This window comes from Chionomys nivalis, chromosome 12, assembly GCF_950005125.1.
Source record: "Chionomys nivalis chromosome 12, mChiNiv1.1, whole genome shotgun sequence".
Taxonomy (NCBI): domain Eukaryota; kingdom Metazoa; phylum Chordata; class Mammalia; order Rodentia; family Cricetidae; genus Chionomys; species Chionomys nivalis.
In genome coordinates this window covers 48111583-48132286 of record NC_080097.1, presented here as the reverse complement: position 1 = coordinate 48132286, position 20704 = coordinate 48111583, and the positions used below count along the sequence as shown (strand labels likewise).

Here is a 20704-nt window from a genome sequence, read left to right as displayed (position 1 = left end):
ACTCTCCAAGGCCAACAGAGAAGATTCCTACCTACATTCCCTTCAAACTGACCTATCTAGAAGTCAAGCCATGCTGCTCTACGCCAAAACATACTCCATTTCATTCGTTCACTTCTTCACACACACAAAAACACACTCACAGCCAGGGAGGCTGGCACAGCCATTCTAGGTAGTGCTCCAGAGGCTGAGGCAGGAGAGTCTTGAGTTCAAGGCCAGCCTGTGCTACATAGTAAGATCCTGCCTCAAAAAAAAGAAAACAAAAGTGTGTGTGGCTACTCTTGACATACCTAACATAGGTCAAGAACTGCCTAGCACGTGTAATGACCCTTGCCCTCAGCAAACTTTAGAGTCCAAGAGACAAAATGGGAACAGCTGCAGAGCATTTGTCTGTCTTGTCAGATCTGTGGATTCAATCCCCAACGGGAAGAGGGAGATGGGAAGACACACACCAACTGCAAGAGCGCATCTATGTGTCTCACAGGGGCTCACACTCCCAGCTTCCACCTCTGCTCCAGCTGTGCAGCTCTCAAAGTCTGACAAGGTTGTCTACAAACAGGTCAAAACAAAAAGCTGATGACAATTCTACTAAGGTTTACAGAGAACAAGTGGTCAGGATGACAAAAAGTAAAACAAAAATCCACCCTTAAAATACTAAATTTGGATAATTTAAACTTGATAAACAGGGGCCGAAACAATTGCTCAGCAGTTAAGATTGCTTACAGCTCTTGCTAGGATCCAAGCCTGGTTTCCAGCACTCACATGGGGTGGCTCACAACCATCTGCAACTCCAGCTCCAGGGGCTGCAAAGCCTGTGGCCCCCACAAACACCCATACTTATGTGCACAAATCCACACACAAACACATGATTTAAAACAAACATAAATCTTTTGGGGCGGGTGTGGTAGCATACACCTTTAATATCAGAATTCATGAGGCAGAGGCAGGCAGATCTAGCTGAGCTTGAAACTACCCTAGTCTACACAGTGAATTTTAGGCCAGACAGGGCTATATTGTGAGACCCTGCCTCAAAAAATAAATATGAAAATAAATCTTCACACTCAAATAGATAACATCCAGTCAAACATCCCACAGCAAAACCTTCATTTCTTTATTTTGTTTATTTTGTTTTGAAGACAGGGTCTCTTTGTAGCCCTGGCTATTCTTAAACTCATTCTGTAAACCAGGCTAGTCTCAAACTCAGAGATCCACCTGCCTCTGACTCCCAGGTGATGGAATTAAAGGTGTGCATCACTATGCCCAACTCACGAACCACATTTCTAAAGAACCCACATTATCCTTCTATTCAAATGTTTGTTCTTCTGCTGTAACAATGAGTAAAATAAAGAGAAGACAAGACAGAATCCAGGCCGTGTGGCCGGTGCGACCTTCTCACCTTACCAGACAGCGTTCTTCCTCTCTCTGCCTTATGTAGTAGCATTATGCTTCAACATACGAGTTCTTGTAGTTGACACCAGAGCTTGCTCTCCTGGCTTAAAGAGAAAATAGAGACTATTTGAAAAGTGCTCACTAAAGAAGGTGCTGTTGATTAGTCTTCCTGAAAAGTCTTCCCTTGCAGACTCAGCAGTCACAGAGCACATGGCTAAGCAGAGCTCTTTGGAGTGAGCAGGTACTACCGACAAACACTAAGACAATGGAAAATTTTCTCACGGGCAGTTGTGGCTTGCTGACGTGCTGGGGAGTATAAAGCAGAATGTTATCAAATGTGGGCAGTGTACATAGATAGGCTTTCTGAAGGATGCTCAGAGCTCTGGGTAGGTGAGATATTTACACGAGAATGGAGCTAGGGACAAACAGGAGGCAGGGGAGGAGCATCTGGAGGCATAAATGGACCAGCATCAACCGTGAGCCAGGTGTGCAGGCAGACTCTCATCCCGCATGGAGAAAACAAAGCCAAGAGAACCTTGGGTTCCATGCATCTAGGCAGCAGTACTCCTAGCGTGCCCAACATACAAGCAGAGATGACAACAGAGAATAATGTTCAAATGGAAGCCAACGCTGATTCTAAAGAATTTCACCCACTAAGTTCTACCTCATCCACCAGCATGAGCCAAAAGAGCAATCAGCGGCCAATTGTGTGGATTCTGTCTCCTAACCATCAACTTAAGAGTTTTCAAGTGTAAAATGAAGAGAAACCATGAACTCTCTTCTGCTCCTCATCTGGGAATAAAGGCCAACACACTTACGCGATTGATTTCCGGTGGTTCTCAGTGCAAGTGTACTGTGCATCTTCCTAATCCTCACCCACCACGGGCCCATCCCTGCCTGCACTGCCCCATCCCTGCCTGCACTGCCCCCATACACTGCACTCCCCCTCCTTTAGGAACAGTACAGGGCTTCTCACTGCACCGATTTCGCGGTCATCGCCCCCCAGCTCATTCAAACTGAGCTACGCTGTCCCCCTTTAGTTCACCCACACCAAGTTCTGTACCACCTGCTATTCTCTGGAAATTTCTGCTTTTCCCGTTGACTCTCATGCTTCAGGCCCATTTTCTTGATGCTCTCACTTTAAAGTTGCCTTTTTTTTTTCTTCTTTCTCCTCTTCCCCTCCCTCCCCACTCTTTCGTTCCTTCTTCTCACCTCCCACACTAAACCCTACTCCCTGAGAGCAGGACCCTCGTCTGCTCAGGCCTTGCTGTGTCGCCACTATGTCCACTGAGAGTTAATGAATGAATGGTGTCACTGATCACTTCCTTGGTCTCTTCCCTTAATTCTATGGAAGGACATTTTTAGTATCCCACCCACATCTTTGACTCATGTTCTTTTTCTGTCTTGGGGACATCCAGTCTTCCTCCCACCTCATACTGAAAAGTATTCTGGAAGGCTCTCGGCATCATCTGCTAATGAACCCATCTGCTTTCATGATGTCAGGCCTCACCTATGCTCATATCTTCCTACAAACTACACCCTCAATACTTGCCTTGCTGTTCTGCACCCTGCCTCTCCTGGGGTCATAGTCACTTCAAGGACTTCATTTTTCCAAACAGCTTTTAGTTATGCCCATAATTCTACACCCCCCCACCCAGTCAGAAACAATGTGCTATATTCAGGAAAGACATAGCCCTCAGAGCAGCCAGCCCTGGATGGAACCCCACAGTGAGATGCCCATTTTACCATGAGAGACAGTTTTTCCATCAGAAAAGCAACAGCACCTTTGCTCAGAAGTACTACCAAACTCAGAGACAGCATGCAGGCACCACCCTTCTGTGTTTGTCACATAAAAGGCTACAAGCATCAGCTATTTTCAATCTCCAGCTCCTATGTCTAGTCTCCTGCCAAGCCTGTCATTTTTATTGCAATCATAATCATGATAATGTTTGCAATAATGCTTTACAATAATCTTTACACTTTTCCCTTCTTTTTAATTATTATTCTGCCTTCACCCTGGTTCTAGCCCATAACAACCATAGTCTGCCAATTTATCCTGTGTATTACCAAATTTGGATTTTTTAATAATCTCACTTACGGTGCTCTAGTTCGAATGCCCTTGGCCCATCCTTCAATTCTCCAATCCACTCTTCTGCTTCATCCAGTCTACTGATGACTGCAATCTATACAACGATTTCAGACCCATGTCACTTTCCCCTGCCTTTCTATCTTTAGTGTATTTGTAAGAATTAAACTATTAACCTGGAATGATGGCAAGCACCTGTTACTTAGGAGGCAGAGGCAGGAGGACCACTTGAGGTAGGAATTCAAGACCAACATGGACAATGAATGCAGACTCTCATCTAAAAATAAAAATAAAATTAAAATTTTAATATGATAATCCCAACAACTAAACCACCTGTGGTCTTAATTTCCACCATACATCAACCATCATTAAGGCAACACAGCCAAGGGGCATTTGCCAAAGCCAGCACTATGTCTTTTGAATGTTCAATCTCAAAAACTATGAGAAGCCAGGTGGTGGTATGGTAGCGCACACCTTTAATCCCAGCATTTGGGAGGCAGAGGCCAGTGGATCTCTGTTGGTTTGACGCCATCTTGGTCTACAAAGTCAAGTTCGAGAACAGCCAGGACACAGAGAAACCCTGTCTCAATAAAACAAAACAAAAAACCAAAACAAACAAAAAGCTATGAATGAGATCAAGCCATTCAAAACTCGAAGACATTAGGCAAGGACCTGAAGTCCCACCCCAAGCTGAGGTACTTGGGCAACTGAAAAGCCTGCTGGATAGAAATCAGGAAACGGCCCTGTTAAGTGGCCCTAGAGCCATGCACAAGAGAAGCACTAATGGACGCTGGGTTGTGAAAAGAGGACAAGAAGCTGGAAAGAGATGTGCGGGGCTAGTAAAATCAAATACATTGTAAATATGTATGAAATTCCCAATGAACAAAAAACTGAGTTAAATAAACCTCTTTATCTTCTACATTACTCAACCTCAAGTGTTTTGTGACAAGAGACAACAGACTAATACGGTGTTACTAGTAATTAGAGATGGTTTAAAGCACATAGCACAGGGCTCTTAACAGTAGCAAAATTAGTTATGAAATAGTAAACAAAAATAACTCTACAGTTGGGGTCTCCACAACACGAGGAACTGTATTGAAGGGCTGTAGCATCAGGAAGGCTGAGAAGCACTGACGTGGCAGGACGTGGCAGGACAAGCAAACACTGTCCCACTTTATAGAAGGATCCTGAATGTCTGCAGATGTTTTATCATCAGAATCTAGTACAGTCCCCTTTCACACTAAGGAAAAGTACACTGTCTGTGCTCTCCAGTGGTTACCCTAACATGTACAGCACAGTCTTGCCCTAACCAGGCTGAAGGTCTAGCGGTGCTTCTGACAGTGTCCTTCCTCAGGGCATGCTTGTGCACCCAGAGCAGGCACGTGGTGCTCCACTTTAGTTTCGGCCTCACGGTCATCAACAGAGCTCACGGTGTTCGCTCACATCCTTTCTTTGCACATATTATTCTTTCCTCTCTGTGCTTCATTCCTCCCTCAGGCTGTTGCTTTCTTCCTCATACACAATTTTTCTTTTCCACCATACTCTGGAGAACCCTCTGGGTTTATCATTGTCATTGCAAAGTGAGATTCAGTCCGTCTATACGGTGCCTTGTGGGCAGTCTGACCCCACTGGATGGGTTTGGCTCCTGTATGTGTTTTTCTGCATGGGGTGTGGGGTAGTGCACAGGCACATTCAGAGACCAGAAATTGACCTTGGGTGTCTTTTTCAAGCTGATCTTACCTTTTTGTTTTGTTATTTATTCTTTAGTTTTTCAAGACAGGCTTTCTCTGTGTAACAGTCCTGACTGTCATAGAATTTGCTCTTGTAGACCAGGTTGGCCTCAAACTCACAGAGATCCGCCTACCTCTGCCTCCCGAGTGCTGAGATATAAGGCTTGTGCCACCACCACCCAGCTCCGATCTCACTTTTTTTTTTTTTTTTTTGGTTTTTTCGAGACAGGGTTTCTCTCCGATCTCACTTTTTAAGAGAAGGTTTCTTACCAAACCTGGAGTTTAGGTCTATTAAACTAGACTGGCCAACCAGCAAGTTCCCAAGGATGCGTGAGCCTCCCTCCCCAGCACAGATGCATGCCATCATGCCACGGCACCTGGCTGTTACAGGAGTGCTGGGATTGAACCTAGGCTCTCCTGCTTGTGTGTCAACACTTCACCAGCTGAGCCGTCTCCCCGGCCCCATGCTCTGCTGTTGCTGAAGACTCTGAACTTTCTGAATCTCGGAGCTCCTGCCGCTCACTAACCTGGAAACTTATAATCCACGGTCTCTGAATACACTCTGCCCTCCCCCACGCCTCTCTCTCTCCCTTGAGCTTCCGTCTGCTACCTGCCAGAGCCTATGCTGGCCTCCTCCCTTCTCATCTCTTTCATAATTTCACTCTGCCCTTTGTGCTGCCTTCTGGCAGTTTCTTCACATCTGTCTACTTTAGGAATTGGGAAACTTTCAGCAAAGCGCCAGACAACTAATATTTTAGTATGCGTGGGGTCACTTAGAGCATCTGCAGCATAGCTCAGACTTTTAAAAAGGGTGGAAGGATCTGGGAGAATGGGTCAGTGGTTAAGAACACTTGTTGCTCTTGCAGGAGACCCAGGTTCAGTTCCTAGTACCACATGGTGGCTAACAACCATCTGTGACTCCAGTTCCAGGGGATCCGATGCCTTCTTTTAACCTCCATGACACCAATCGTGCATGCACGTGGTGCACATGCATACATATAAGCAAAATACTCATATACATAAAGTGAAACAAAGCTTTAAAAAATTTAAGACAGGGCTGGAGAGATGGCTCAGAGGTTGAGAGCACTGACTGCTCTTCCAGAGGTCCTGAGTTCAATTCCCAGCAACCGCCTGGTGGCTTACAACCACATGGTGGCTCACAATCATCTGTAATGAGATCTGATTCCCTCTTCTGGCCTGCAGGCATACATGCAGACAGAACACTGTTTACATAATAAATAAATAAATCTTTTTTTTTGGGGGGGGGGATTTTTCGAGACAGGGTTTCTCTGTAGTTTTTTTTTTTTTTTTTCTTTTTTTGGTTCCTGGCCTGGAACTAGCTCTTGTAGACCAGGCTGGCCTCGAACTCACAGAGATCCGCCTGCCTCTGCCTCCAGAGTGTTGGGATTAAAGGCGTGCGCCACCACCGCCCGGCTAAAATAAATAAATCTTAACAACAACAACAAAAAATTTAAGACAACCCCTTTTAAAATGTTCATTCTTACATTGCAAACTATAAATAGCAAAACACTTGATGAGCACAGTGACACACGCCTTTAATGCCAGCACTCGGGAGACAGAGGCAGGTGAATTCAAGTGAGAGCCTATCTCAAAAAAAAAAAAAAAAAGGACAACCGCAAGCCAGGAGCCAGATGCAGCCCACGGGCCATGGCCTTCAGTTCTATCTGCCTAACTAGTCAGTTATCTCCTCTGCCAGCATCACCACTCAGTCTACCTCTAGGCTTTAACTGACAACTAAGTCAAGTCTCCATTCCCTCACTGTGTGACAGTACCCACTCCTTATCTTCCCTGGCTCACCTATTCTAGCTGCTGATTCTTGATTATTGGGCGGCAGATGCTCCTTTGTAACCCTATATTCAGTTCCTCTTTAGGGGCATTTATTCTGAGAAACCTCTGTGCACCTGTCTACAACAGTCTGTTGGACAGCCAGCCAGCCTTATTATCAGCCTTTGGTCTCACGTCAGCTTCACAACCTAGAGATTCTCCCACACCACACAGCAATGATAAACGTGAACACAAAATCCACAGACAGGAAACCACAGTCATGCTTTCTTGGTGGCTATTTCCCCCTCTTGACAACCCACAGCCCAGGCTAAGAGGGGCATCTGCGTGCCTGTGGCAGAAACTCTCTGTCCCCCTACTGCTTTGCTGGACACTCAGCCCTTTGAAGACCTATTTCTCACATGGTGTATCCATTCTACTGCTCACACACTTGGGTTAACACCTCAGGTGTGGTCACCCCAGCACACTGGCCAGATTCTTAGATTCCAAGCCCTTGCATCCTACCCTTCACTTGTACGTTTTAATGAGAAGTTATGTCTCTTCATGGAGGGAAACAAATGCTATTTTGCCAAAGACAGTGGCTTCCTTTATCCACGCATACATGCTTACAAAACTAGGACACCGTATGTTCTCTTTTGCAACCTGATTTTCCCCCCTTATATTAAGAGCTGTTAAGCCAGACGTGGTAGAAGCAGAAGAATCAAGGACTCAAGGTCAGGTCTGAAGACGTAGCTCGGTGGAGAACCTGAGTTTGGCTCCCACCTCAGAGGCTCACAACGAACTGCCTGGAACTCTAGGTCCAGGGGCTCCAGTGTCCTCTTCTTGCATTCCGAGGGCACTGCATTCATATGTACAAATAGACACACACATACGCACGATTTAAAAAGAGTTTAAGGTCACCCTTAGCTACACAGCCAGTTTAAGGTCAGCAAGAGTTTAAAAAACGAAAACAAACCCCCTCTGCTCTCCTACCATGAGACATCCTACCGTGAAGGCACTGGTAGTTGAATACCACCTGTACATACAGAAAGGGGGGGGTGTGCACTAAGTAAGCCCCTTTCGTTAGACAAGTGCTTCTTGTTCCCATTACGATCAAGGCCTCCCTGGGTATTTCTGCAGAGAGCCACAGTGTTTTTCCACATGAAATTGCTGGGTTGTAGTAAGAATGGCTTGCCATTTTGTAAATCACTATTCACTAGGAAGAGGATAATACATTCTCCAAGGAACAGAATCAAAGCTGCCATTTACGGGGCTCACTGGGAACCGTGTGACAGAGAGGTGGGCAGAACTCAATTATCTCTTTGCTCACCACATCTCCACTCTACTGCCTGGGCACAGCCAGAAGGCCAGGTCCGGGCAAAGGGAAAGTGACCCGGAGCAATCTGTCCTTTATACTGACTGGTAGTTAAAAGCAGGTGGGAATTCTCTCTCTCTCTCCTACCAGAAAACTATAGGAAAACACTATGCCACTAAAGGGAGCCATACCAGCCAAGTAGTGGGGCACACACCTTTATCCCAGCACTTGAGAGGCAGAAACAGGTGGATCTCTGTGAGGTCAAAGCCAGTCGAAGCCAGTCTGGCATACAGAGCTAGTTGCAGAACAGCTAAGGCTGTTACATAGAGAAACCCTATTTTGAAAAACAGAGAGAGAGAGAGAGAGAGAGAGAGAGAGAGAGAACACCACACCAAGCAGATATAAGAAAGACAGACTCCATATACAAGTCCCTGAGACTCCAGAGTAGTTAGGAATGCAACTGAAGGTTTTCTTAAACAGACAACATAGGAGACCAAGTATCTTCTGGTGGGAAGAATCTTCTTGAGCTCACCATGGGAGGCCACCCTTAGTTTCAATCCTGGTCTGTTTACCAGAGCTCTCTGCAGCCACACTGCTCTGTCCACACGCCAACAGTCCAGTGTGCCCAGTCAGGCACTGCTTGTCACCAGGTGGATCATGGCCAGGGCCACGCATGGTGCTCTTCTGCCTAGTCTCCCTGTTCACTGCCCCGCAGGGTTCTCTTCGGGACTCTCAAAGTCCCATCAAGCATGGAAATGAGGGGCTCGAGCCGTGTTCTCTCCCATGTCTCAATCCCCAGTAGACAGCTGTCCTTCAGCCACCAACCCAAACCCTATAGCCACTATCCTTTGTGGCCACTTTAAGTCTTTTTTTTTTTTTTTTTTTTTTTTGCCACTTTAAGTCTTAACAGCTTCCATAAAGTTTTTCAAACTACAAGGGACTGCCAAGTCCCTAAAATCCCATTGGACTCAATTTAGTATCATATGGTTCAAAACTTAGTTCATTGTTTCAACTGATTCTTCTTCAACCAGACTAAAAACTCCTTAGAGAAACAATTCTTTTTCTCTAGTTTTTAAATCCCTCTCAGAGAGATGGCAGCTACTACTAAGATTCTACTCAAACTCTCAGCTGGTATTTTCATCCCCAGACAATTTTGAAATTTATAGCCTGCTCCCCTCTGTCACCTCCCGTCCCTCCCCATCATCACCTCCTCTTCTGTCACCTCCTCCTCCCCTCTGTCATCCCCGTCCTCCCCCATCATCACCTCCTCTTCTGTCACCCCCGTCCTCCCCTCTGTCACCCCCGTCCTCCCCCATCATCACCTCCTCTTCTGTCACCTCCTCCTCCCCTCTGTCATCCCCGTCCTCCCCCATCATCACCTCCTCTTCTGTCACCCCCGTCCTCCCCTCTGTCACCCCCGTCCTCCCCCATCATCACCTCCTCTTCTGTCACCTCCTCCTCCCCTCTGTCACACCCGTCCTCCCCCATCATCACCTCCCCCTGTCACCTATCCCTATTCCCCTAACACCTCCTGCTTCCTCCTCGGGTCAACTCCCTCTCCCCACTTCCTCCTTCCCTGCCACCTCTCTTCCCTTGGCCACTACCTCCTTCCTTCTGTCACCCCCCATCACCTCCTCTCCTCGCCACCTCCTCCTTCCTGTTGCCCCTCCCCCACATCACCTCCTGTCCTCTTCCCGGTCACCCCCTCCTCCTCCATACACCTTCTCTTCTAGCGGCTCCTAAACTGGCAGGAATATTATTCTGCTGTACCGGGACCTTGCTTTCAAAAGTTTATTGATACATTCATATCACAACTACTGCCCTGACTACTCTTCCTTTAAGAATAATGCTCTGAGATGCCCTACCATAGATTTGGGACACCTGTTTACTTGAGTCTTCTTTAGTGTCTTTCAACAGTTATACCCAAAGAAGCTGGAGGGAAGGGAGACAAAGAGGAAGCAGAGAAAATTATGCCAAAATACTCAGAGATGGAGAAGCACAAAGGAGTGGCTGGTTCCACTTGGGCTGCCAACTGAAACCCTCCATGTGCTTAACATGGCTCTCAATTAAATTGTGAGCCAACATTCACTGAATGCTCACTATGTGCCAGGTTAAGTCTATTACATTCCTCAATACATCGCCCCATCTTCCATCAGCCTTACAGGTAGATGTCACTGCACTGCACATGACAAAACCAAAGTCTATTGTCCACTATGGTACGAATGGCAGCACTTATTTTCACATCCATCTAAGGGCGTGCATGTCCCATATGCACACACAGGACTTCTACATTCTCCCTGGCTGTACTACACTATAACCATAAACAAGGATTAAAGCCAGTACTTTCTTCATATTTAAAGTGTTTTTTTACTAAAAGAGAAAATGATCTACCAAGTGTGTCTTAGTCTGTACACCCAAAACCTACCTCCTATCCATGTTTACAGTACTATTTTCTTTTCCCAGTTCAGCTAAAATTGCCTCATTAAGTGGTAGAATCCTATCAGAACCCAAGCATGGGTTCTCCACACATCATGGTTACCGCTACTGCCAAAAGACCTGACTTCTTTTAAAGGCCAATGGCATGGGAATGATTATATAATTAAAGCCAACTGAGGAAGAGAAACAGCACTGCACCTAGATTAAAGCAGAAAGCCAGCGGCAGCACCACATCCAGGGGCAGTTCCCTGTGCCAGGCACAGCGTCCTCCAAGCAACTCAATTCACACTCCTGATCATTTCAGAAGCCACTGGGGAGGGACGACAGTGTACTCCAAACAACACAAGTCACACTCCTTATTTCAGAAGCCACTGGGGAGGGACGACAGTGTACTCCAACTGAATTCACACTCCTTATCATTTCAGAAGCCACTGAAGGGGGGGACGACAGTGTACTCCAAACAACACAATTCACACTCCTGATCATTTCAGAAGCCGGGGGGGGCACAGTGTACTCCAAACAACTCAATTCACACTCCTGATCATTTCAGAAGCCACGGGGGGGGGCAGTGTACTCCAAACTCAATTCACACTCCTGATCATTTCAGAAGCCACTGGGGGAGGGGGCAGTGTACTCCAAACTCAATTCACACTCCTGATCATTTCAGAAGCCACTGGGGGAGGGGGCAGTGTACTCCAAACTCAATTCACACTCCTGATCATTTCAGAAGCCACTGGGGGAGGGGGCAGTGTACTCCAAACAACACAATTCACACTCCTTATCATTTTAGAAGCCACGGGGGGGGCAGTGTACTCCAAACAACACAATTCACACTCCTGATCATTTCAGAAGCGGGGTGGGGGGGCACAGTGTACTCCAAACAACACAATTCACACTCCTGATCATTTCAGAAGCCACTGGGGGGGCACAGCATACTCCAAACAACTCAATTCACACTCCTGATCACTTCAGAAGCCACTGGGAGTGGGGGAGGACAGTGTACTCCAAACAACTCAATTCACACTCCTGATCACTTCAGAAGCCACTGGGGGGGGGCGGACGGACAGTGTTATTTCTGCTTTCCAGACAAAGAAGTGGTGAATGGTGGAGGCCAGGAAAGTTGCTTAAGAAAATACAGCCAACAAGCTGAGGAGGCAGACACAAGCCTAGCACCCTGTGCACAGCTTCTCACTTATCTACTATCTGTTTACTGACAAAAAACGCTAGGTCTCCATTTCTTTTACCTAATAGGTATGTACTGGTTTTGTAATTAAAAGAAAAGGATAAACTGGGCATGTGCACTCCTGTAATCAGCACTCAGGACACTGAGCAGAAGGATGGTGAGTTTGAGGCCAGCCTGAGCTACGTAACAAATGAGGAAAGAAGGGAAGGTGGAAAGAGGAAAATAGTTTGCTGCAGTCTTTTAAAGTACATGCTGGAGAGTTCAGTAAATAATGTGATAATTACCTATGGGGGGAGAATTTCTATGACAAACCAGAATAAAAACTTCCAGATGAATTAAAAACTTGTCACACATGAAGCATAAGAAGAAAAGGAAAGTATGCCAGTCACTTCAGTTCAAGTTAAACATGGTCACCTTCCTAGGAACCTAAACACACAACAGCCCAGACACAGCAGTTCAACACAATTGCCTACAAATCAAAGCAGTGTGTCTGTCTGTCTGTGTGTGTGTCTATCAAAAGGCTGATTTGCTACCTGGCCAAAGTTTAAAGGGCAAAAACATTAACGGTGGCCAAAAAATAAAGAAGAGAAGTTACTAAAAGGGCGGGCTGAAGGGGAGTCAAATAAGCTTGTTTAAAAGTGTGCCTTCCAGACAGAGAAACACATTTCTAACAAATACAGTGATGCTTTCCACCAATGGATCAGCAAAGAACTGTTTGCCCTCTGCCACTTACCAGAATCCAGGGTCACACACCTTCCTGAAATACAGTTTGGCAAATGGAGGCTGTCCTGACCCTTAGCTCCACTTCCAGAAAGCCAGAATCAAGAACAGGAAGAAAATGGCCTGCAAGAATGTCTATACTAGGGGCTAGAGAGATGGCTCAGCTGTTATGAGCACTGGCTGCTCTTCCAGCGGTCCTGAGTTCAATTCCCATCAACCACATGGTGGCTGACAACCATCTGTAATGAGATCTGGTGCCTTCTTCTGGCATGTGGGCATACATGGAGGCAGAATGTTGTATACATAATAAATAAATCTTAAAAAAAAAAGAATGTCTATACTAAAACATTTAGGACAGAGGACAGGTGGCAAGGTCCGTACACGCTACGCCGTGCAGGCAGCAGGTACAGTATACTTCATGCTGTGCAAATAGAGGTCATTTGTGATCTAAGTCTTAGCTTTTCCTATCTTTGACTTAGCAATTTCATTTTCTAGGAATATATTCCATGTGCTAAAGACCTACACACAAGATGTAAAAGCCTCAGCATTCTTTCTACAATATATACAACAAAACATCCAAGAAGTTAAGAATGGCTAAGCGTAAAATAGGTTTCTTATATGGACATCAGGCTGCAAACTTTTCAATAATTTTCAATAAGATGGAAACATGTTTCAATGATATATTAGTGGTAAAATAATATTCGAAACCATGTATCTGGTTAAAAAAACACAGAGGCAAAACACCACCTGTGGCTCTTTTATTTTACAAAGTTATACAGGATCTTTTCATTCTTCCTATTTTTTTTTTCTCTCTCTCAAGGGGCAGAGGCAGGCAGAGCTCTGTGCATTTGAGGCCAGCCTAGTTTACATGAGTTCCAGGACAGCCAGACTTACAAAGAACAGTTTAATAAGGTCTTCAGGCACAATGTGCTAGTGAATTTTTCTGGAACAGCGAAGCTGTGGCGTGACAGAGACTGAGATGGTCTTTCTCAGGCTTCCATTTCTCAGGGATACAGGACTTTTCCTTTGTTCTGTGGCCTGTAGAGTCGGTAGCATTAGTAGCCTGGGCCTCTCTCCCAATGAGATGCAGAGCTGAAGCGAAAGCAGTAGTAACCCAGCTTGTGACTACTGGGAACAGAGTTCTACCCTGCGTTATCACTGCCATCTTTCTGACTCACCAGTCCTTTACAATGCCTCCTTCTTCCTAACCCATATGCTCATGGCACTTTGTTTTTGTTTTTTTGTTTTGTTTTTTTTGAGGTAAAGTCTACGTAACCCAGGTAAGCCTCGAACTCCTGATGCTCCTGGCACCACTCAGGAGCCACCACTTAGTCCCTTTTTTACTCCTAAAGGGAAAAGACTAGAGCAATTGGCCTCAAAGATCCTCAGGACTCCTAGGACTCCACAGACTCACAAGTACCTTGCCCAGAAAATGCCCAGATGCTCACAGGCTTTTTATTGGAAAGACAAAGGCCACTGTGTCAAATCAAGTCAGGGAGGGTCCTCACCCCCTGTGCATGGCATGTTCCTTTAAAGCACCCCTCCCCGACCCCACCTCCGTTTTCCATAGAGTTCATTAATCACAAGTTTGGGGCCCTTATCAACTGTTTTCTTCATTCAAAGCCACAGTGCTCTTGGTGTTTTACAACTAAGACATAAAGGAAGTCACGATGGGAGGAGTCAGTCAAGACTGGGAGACAACCCAAGATACAAAAGCTATCAGCTGGATTTCTGCAGAGGAAATCCAATAGAGATAAATACAAAGCGAGCACTTTGATCTCAAACTGCATGGGGAAGACTGCATTTAACTGAGCATGGGCCTGCTCACTGGCAGAGCTACTGCAATCAGTAAAGCAAGGAAATCAACTATTTAGGAGAAGCCCATCAGCTTGAATTTGGTCTTGCTTTCCCCGCCCCATCTGCCTCCTCCCCACACACACAAAGTGGAGACTGAAAAGCAAAGGTGGCTGTGTCCTCCGCAGCGTGTGCAGAATTCTGCCATCTGTGCCGAGCGCCACACTTAAAGAAGGCCATTAACACAGTAAATGAAGGCCAGAGGACTCCGAGGCTGGCAAAGGGATTGAAAACCGTCAAACGAGAAACAGCTGGTGGAAATGGAAATACTTTGAGGACAGCAGAGGCCTTAAGAGTCAAACGGACTGTCAAGATGGAGAGAGAGAGATGGCCGGAGAGATGGCTCAGCGGTTAAGAGCACTGGCTGCTCTTTCAGATGACCTGGGTTCAATTCCCAGCACCCACGTGGCAGCTCACAACTGTCTGTAACTCAAGTTCCAGTGGATCCAATTCCCTCAAACACCAATGCATATAAAAAGAAAAAAAATTTAAAAAGAGACAGACAAGCTTGGCTGGCCAGTAAAGACGGCAAAATGCAGTCTGCCAACACCTGTGCGATCCACTGTCACCTATGCAGCACAAATCCTACAAGAGTTTCCTCCAAAGAAGACAAAAGTAGAGGTTTTCAACACGAAATCTCCCTACTTCTAAACGTTTCTGTATAAGTTGGGAAGGCCTTATTTCACTCAAACAAACACCAGTGTCAAAGCTAAGAAGGAAACATGGTGACTGTCTCCCCACACGCGGGATTCTTCTCCGTAGTCCATAATGGTGACGCTAAGAAACAAAAGCCACAGCTGGATCTAAGGAAATGCCTTCTGGACCGAGTCTCCAAGCTGGGATGGCGACATCACAGTAAGGTTTCAGAAGGGGACAGGTCAGTAAATACTGCAGCCCAGTTTAAGAACCTGACCACTTGCTGGGTCCAGATTCACTCAGGTCCTCTCCCTACACTCCCCTCTCCCCCGGCCCCCCCACAGCAATCTGATAAGTCTCTTATCTATCAGCGACTTGGTCTTTAGATTTATCTCATTTTTTTATGTGTATGAGTGTTTGGCCTGAAAGTATGGAGGTGTACTACATACATGCCTGGTGTTTGTGGAGGTCAGAAGGGGGCATCAGATCCCCTGAAACTGGAGTTACAGATGGTTAGAAGTCAGCACATGGGTGTCAGCACATGGGTGCTGAGAACCAAACCCAGGTCTGCTGCAAAAGCAATACATACACGCCTGAGTCATCTCTCCAGCCTCTCAGTGACTTTAAAAAATAAATTCTTAAGCTGATGGTGGTGGTGGAGGTGGCGGTAGGAATGGTGGAGATGGTGGTGGCGGTGGCGGCAGCAGCGGCGGCGGTGGCGGCAGCAGCGGCGGCGGCGGCGGCAGCAGCAGCATCAGCAGCGCACACACGCCTTTAACTCCAGCAGTAGGGAGGAGGAGGCAGGTGGACCACTCAGTTCAGGGCCAGCCTGGTTTACAGAGTGAGTTCCAGGACAGCCAGAGCTAAGAATAAATTCTTTTTTTTTTTTTTTATAATTTTCACTAATTTCTATTTTATGTGCATCGGTGTTCTGCCTACATGTGTATCTGTGTGACAGTCTCGGATGCCCTGGAGCTGGAGTTACAGATCCTGCCATGTGGGTGATGTGAATTGAACTCGGGTCCTTCAGAAGAGCAGCCAGTGCTCTTAACAGCTGAGCCATCTTCTCCATCCCCTAAAGAATAAATTCTATGGCTGGGCGGTGGTGGCGCACGCCTTTAATCCCAGCACTCGGGAGGCAGAGGCAGGCGGATCTCTGGGAGTTCGAGGCCAGCCTGGTCTACAAGAGCTAGTTTCAGGACAGGCACCAAAGCTACAGAGAAACCCTGTCTTGAAAAAAACAAAAAAACAAACAAAAAAAACCCAAACAAACAAAAAACAATAAATTCTATGGAAGAAGGGAAAAAAAAAAACACAAAGATGGCAAAAGAACTTATAAAGTTAAACAACACTATTATAATCCACCATTACATTGTGTTTATATTTTAGATTTACTTTTAGACATGTATTATTTGTTTGTATGTATTTGTGTGCCTGTGTATGTGCTCAAGGTGGTCAGAAGGGTGTTGGCTCCCTGTACCCGGAGGCCCTGATGCAGGCGCTGAAATCAAACTTCAGGCCCTCTACAAGAACAGTGTGCACTCTTAAACACGGCCATTTCTCCAGCCCCATGGGTTTACATATTTTAACCGTCTTGTTACATATGCTGAGGGCATAGTCCCAACCTATTTCTGTTCTGTATTCCTCCCTTGGGATATGAAATATTTTCACTGAAAAAGAAAATATTTAAAAGGAGTTGAAAGCACTTCCAATGATGCCATGGGAGAGGATGGGATAACAGGGTAACGTGTCCGCAAAGTGACCGTCTGGATGTTAATCATTAACATCGTGACCAATCTCAAAGGAATTGGGCCCAGCCAAACGGAAGAATATACAAAAGTAATAGTGAGCTAATGAGAGGCGATACTCAGGGCAGGCACCGGAGCTAGCCCGCCTGCTCTTCCATGCTGTACTGCGAGTACAGCTTTACTCACTGGCCGATGGATACAGGCAGGTTTTAATTACTGGATGCATTGGATTCTGCTCTATATTATGAAGGTGCTGCTCTCACTCCTCAATAGACTCTACCGTTCTCCTTTCTAAGGCTCCATCCCTGGGATTTTAAGGGATCATCTGGATGCCTCTCAGCAATACTCTACACCGCGTATTATGGCCTATGTAGAGGAGCTGCGATATTAAATGAGTCTCTCTGTCAGTCTGTACTTCAAGGTGATAGGGTTTGTTTTCTAGATCCTGCTTCTCTTACACCTATTTATAGACCCCTGAAAGACTGCAAACATGCAAGGAGCAGGTGACTGGTTCAGGCAGGAGAGGGCCATGCTACAGAAGACAAGACCTCTGTCCTAAGATCCCAGTTTCATCTGCCCACAATTTGCTACTTCCAGAACCTATAACATACCAGCTACCTTGTTATTACAGATTTTTAAAGGAAACAGATACCAACAGTAAACAAAAATAAATATTTGATGGTTTGCTTATTGGCTTTTTTGTTTTGTTGTGTTTTTTGACATAGGTCTCATGTAGTCCAGGTTGGCCCCAAACTCCCTTACACAGCTAAGGATGACCTCAGGCTCCTGATGCTCCTGACCACCTAGCAAATGTTGTTTCAGGTGTGTGTTGCCACAGCTTGTCTGGAAAGAAACAACTCACCCAAAACTTTCTCAATTAAACTTAGCTCTCCAGCAAAGACTAGCGGGTCACTTTAGACGTTTTAATTAAAGGACCTTGGTTCTTAGTCCTTGTTCCACCCTAAACCATATACAAAGACAGTTTCTGCCTCCCCAGGGCTACATCTGGTGAGATGCTCTTCTGCCTGATACCTGACTCTACTTCCAACAATCCCGTTAACCGCACTCCAGAGTCACCACCAGAGCCAGGGCTGTAGCTGGACGGTGTGCTGGCCACTGTCGCATGTGGGAAGCCCTGGGTTCTAAAGGTAAAAAGCAAACAAACTTAGTTACTTCTCAGGTGGACAGCAACCACTTCGCTCCTAACTCCTGTACCACCTTTTACTGACTTTCCCTTGACCGCTAGGCTAGAGCTCACCACGTATACCAGGTTGGTCTGGAACTCATGGCGAGCCTCCTGCCTCAGCCTCCCTTAGTGTTGGGATTAGAGGTGAAAACTATCACACCCTGCTCTTGCGCCTTTCATGCAGCACAGCCTTTCCAGCCAGCATACTGTCTTCCCAAAGTTTCTAGAATATTTTGGACCTTCCCCTGACCTAGAACCTGTTTTTGTCTCCTACCTGATCACTGAGTCTTTTCTCTCGCAGGCAAAAGCTCTCAGACCCAGTCACTAAGGGATTCCAACACACACCAAATATTTAATAATGGTTTTTCTTATAGAAAAATGAGGGGTGAGAGAATGAAGACACACACACCACAAACCTTTCGTTAGTTCTACTCCTCACCTCTGGGGACCAAACCCATGTCTCAAGAATTCTGAAGACGCAAGGTCTGGGTGCCATGGCCCCAGCCTGCAGTCCCAACACTACAGATGCAGAAGCAACAGGCTCACCGAGAACCCCGAGCCAGCTTGGGCTACAGTGTCACCCGGTCTCAAATGACTAAACAAAACAAAAACTCACACAATTCTGAAGATCCACAATTCTAGGTCTCCATCAGAAAGCAATTCGACTTAACTTCAACCCTCAGGTTCCCCACAGGCAAAGAGCAGGGAATTCTCACAGGAAAGGGTATGCTTAACTCACCAAGTAAGAGTTTAAGAAAGTGGCGGCGTTTCTTTCATCACAAATTATTTAAAAGTCCTCCGCTGGAACAAGTTGTTGAGAAAAGCAAGTTTTACTCAAGGTTACCAATTCCCAAGGAGGAACCACCATCCCAGACTCTACAGAATTAAAGTCATTGGGCCAGAGGGGAAGACTAACTGTTGAGCAATAGACAGGAAACTGGATAGATGGATAAATGAATGGATGGGTGGGTGGACGGACGGACGGACGAATGGACAGGGATATAATGGGGATCAAGGAGACCAGCGTTGAAATGCCAAACTCTCCAAACTGAAAGAACAAGACAAAGTGAAGAGAAGCAAAGCTAAAGCCATCTCTTAAATCACATACTGCGTTTCCTCCTCCCCAAAAGAAGAGGACCTGATAAAGGCTTTTTGAATTTAAAGAGCAACAATCCAAACTGGGAGGAGCTGGCACCCACCGAATTTCAATGGACTGAGGACCATAGGTATATCAACAGGGGCTAAGCAGCTGGCTCGCTATGGAGCCAGAGAAAGCACCTGGTGCTGCCCCGCTCATCTCCAAGGTTCTGATCTGGGGTTGTCGCCTACAGAGAGGTCACCCCCCATTCGGGGCGCATGGACCTGCATCCCTCGTCCTCTGCTGCGGCACACCCAGGCCCCAGACAGACACAGAGCACAGCAGCACCTGGACCCCTGGCAGGAAGTGGCCACCTGGAGAGAAGAGCCCGGTGGGCAGCAGCACGCAGCTGTGCAGGGAGAACCAGCCAGATGTGGAACTGAGCACCGGGAGGTGGGGGCTGCGCTTCCACAGGAGATGCTTCCGCTGGCCGCTAGTGCCCGGCCCCAGCGGAGCGAGGCCCCCGGGCACGGGGCAGGCCTACTCGGCTGCGCCGCCACAACAGATCCGGGCACAGCCACTGTCGTTCCCGCCCGCCACGGCCGCGCGCTCGAAGCTGCCGGGTCCTTCCCGCCAGCCCTTCCTGCCCTGCCCGGGTCCTCGGGCTCCCACGCCACCCGAACCCTTACCAGCTTCCAGTCAGAGACGAGCCATCGCCGTCTCCTGCCCAAAACTCCGCTTCCCACAAGCCGCTCTGGCTGCCGGCTGCGCGCCTCCCAGGCCGCGCCGAATCCTCCGCTCCCCCTGCCGGCCGGCGGCCATTTCCGACCGGCAAGGGCGGAACTTGCCGAAGACCAGGAACGGAAATGGCCGAACCTGCGTTTGCCTAGAAGAAAAGAATGCAGAGGTGTTCGTGACTTTCCGGACGCGCCCGGAGGTGGGGGCAGAGGAGGTGGTGGGCTCTGTCCTCCGGGGTCCTAGGCGTCGTCTGGTTGCGGGTGATTGTTAGTAGGGCCAGGCTTATGGGCTTGAGGACGATCCCACTAATTTGGGTAACTCCTCAGCCTAAAAATAAACCTATGTTCAGTTGAAGTGCCCGCGCTAGCAATAACCCATAGTTCTGAAACACTTTTAAATACTTAGCTGCAAATAAAGGGCAGGGCGGATACTTAGGGAAAACAAAACAAAAACAAAAAACCCTGGGCATTGCAAAAACAACAGGTTAACCTCTTGAGAATTAAGGACTAAAAAGAATGCCTTTTAAATTCTTTAAAGCCAGCCCCAGTAATTTTGGGATTGGCAAGACTCCCTCAAATATCTAAAAGAAAAAGATGGAGGATGGAGGTAGGATCAATCCTAAAAGTGACACGGGGTCAACAGAGCTAATTTAGAAAATAGTTTTGAATCTTTTGTTGTTGTTGTTGTTGTTGTGTTGTTTTGTTTTTGTTTTGGGGACAGGGCTTCTCTGTGTAGCCTTGGCTGTCCTGCAACTCACTATGTAGACCAGGCTGCCTCTCTGTAGACCCGCCTGCCTCTGCGTCCCTAATGCTCAGATAAAGGCATG

The 20704-nt window shown here is 46.8% G+C and overlaps 1 protein-coding gene across 6 annotated transcripts in view; it reads right to left on the bottom strand.

Moving 5' to 3' along the window:
- Positions 1 to 20704, bottom strand: part of Extl3 (exostosin like glycosyltransferase 3) — a 94865-nt gene that overhangs the window by 24588 nt on the left and 49573 nt on the right. For 4 of the 6 annotated variants that reach the window (XM_057786046.1, XM_057786045.1, XM_057786050.1 and 1 more), the window contains exons 2-3: positions 19830 to 20026; positions 1394 to 1490 (exon numbers count right to left, since the gene is read on the bottom strand). The gene's annotated coding sequence lies outside the window, so the exon portion shown is untranslated. The remainder of the gene's footprint in view (positions 1 to 1393; positions 1491 to 19829; positions 20027 to 20704) is intronic. The other 2 variants (XM_057786048.1, XM_057786047.1) reach the window with 2 other exon arrangements.